Genomic DNA, 1661 nt, shown 5'->3' with positions numbered 1-1661 from the left:
TGAATCTAATATTCAATTAATCAGTTACAAAATTTCTTTAATCCCTCTCTTGACATATAAAATGTCAAAACTATAAGAACTTTTATGAAAACTTTATAAAGAGAAGTTATAACATCTGTTGTCATAGCATAGAAAGCTCTCAACAACCAAGCTCTTATTTCCATCGATAACGTGTGTTTTTTTCTCTCTCTTTCAGAAGAAGATGCACCTGGACCAGACCTGGACCAGTCCTGGACCAGTCCTCCTGTGTTTGTCTGCGTCTCTTTCCTGTCCCCCAAACCCAGCCGGTCGAGGCAGATGGCCGCCTGTCCTGAGCCTGGTTCTGCTGGAGGTTTCTTCCTGTTAATAGGTAGTTTTTCCTCTCCACTGTCACTAATGTGTGTGAAGAATCAGTTCTACCTGTGTTCCTGTGTGGTGATTGGTGATCTGACCCTGATTACACACACCTGTTGGGGATTTGTCTGATGATCAGCTGCAGCTTTACAAGCCTCCTCCTTCAGTTGATCCACACTGATGCATCTAACCTTTATGGTGGTATCTAGCTCCTAGATTCTATGTTAAAGAATATATTTTGTACTTACCTCATTCATCCTTTGTCCAAGGTGGATTACCAAGATCACAGAAGCCACACCTCATGCTAAGAAGTCCTCACTTCAAGTTGGGTCAGAAAACAAAGAAGCTCACCACGGAGCACTCACAGCCACTCTGCCTGAAGAACTGCCACCTGCCTTTGAAAACCTCCTCCTTTGGATCTCCTCGCCTCTGGAAAATCTGTAAGAAAGAATCACTTATTAACAAGAGAATATTTACAACAAATTACTCCAAGAACCAATACTCACCTTCTACGTACTCCTCCTTTACAGCTGATGTCCAAAACCAAAAACTCCACCTGTAAATAAAACTGCACTTATCTTTTTATTTGTTGTCTTGGTCTGGTCATTCAGCTCTGCTGCTTTGTTGAACAATATCCCATCCTTGTCAATGTGCTGCTCAGGATGGGAGACTGTGGTGAAATTAAGGTTCAACACAATCTGCTGGCTTCTTTACATTTAGACTTTGTGCTATATAAACTAAATTCAATTAATGTGAAATATTTGATAAAAGAAATTAACGATGTAATTATAATTAGGTGTACAAATAAAAAGGCAGGTTGATCTTAACACTGACTCCATGTAATTTATCACAGGGCAGTTGTGTCTAAATGTGTCAGTATTTTACAGCAAACATAAAAAGTTAAGGCTGTACAGCTTTATTATGCACCAAAAACGTTGACAGACCTAAACACAGCACATGGCTTGAAACTCTTAATCAACTTGTCAGTAGACAGATATCTTTCAGTTTTTGTTAAATTATTCACACACAGGAAATGTGGATAATTGTGGCAATTTGTATAACTTAACATGTCTGAAATGTTTAATTCAAATAGACAGTTGAGATTATGATGAAAACTTATATGCTGAATTAAAATGCATTTAAAATATCACCATCCAAAATTTGTTATGTAGTTCTCTTGTATTTTTGTTTGCTCATCCAAACCTTAGTTTATAATGTACAAAATACTTTGTTATATGTTCCCGTGTTCATAGACTAGAGGTTTCGTTTCTTGCATTAAGACAGCATTTATTGAGATTACACTTAAAATATTTGGAAATGATAAACAC

At 37.3% G+C, this 1661-nt stretch overlaps 1 long non-coding RNA gene across 1 annotated transcript; it reads left to right on the top strand.

The window, feature by feature from the left end:
* The first annotated feature begins 307 nt into the window (after nucleotides 1–307).
* On the top strand, nucleotides 308–1483 carry LOC106533254 (uncharacterized). Its single transcript, XR_001312217.1, has 3 exons — nucleotides 308–349; nucleotides 603–773; nucleotides 864–1483. It is a non-coding gene; the product is annotated as an uncharacterized LOC106533254 (long non-coding RNA).
* The last annotated feature ends 178 nt before the right edge of the window (nucleotides 1484–1661 follow it).

This window comes from Austrofundulus limnaeus, unplaced genomic scaffold, assembly GCF_001266775.1.
Source record: "Austrofundulus limnaeus strain Quisiro unplaced genomic scaffold, Austrofundulus_limnaeus-1.0 Scaffold915, whole genome shotgun sequence".
Classification (NCBI taxonomy): domain Eukaryota; kingdom Metazoa; phylum Chordata; class Actinopteri; order Cyprinodontiformes; family Rivulidae; genus Austrofundulus; species Austrofundulus limnaeus.
The sequence above is the reverse complement of the archived record's forward strand: the minus strand, read 5'-3'. Positions and strand labels throughout refer to the sequence as shown.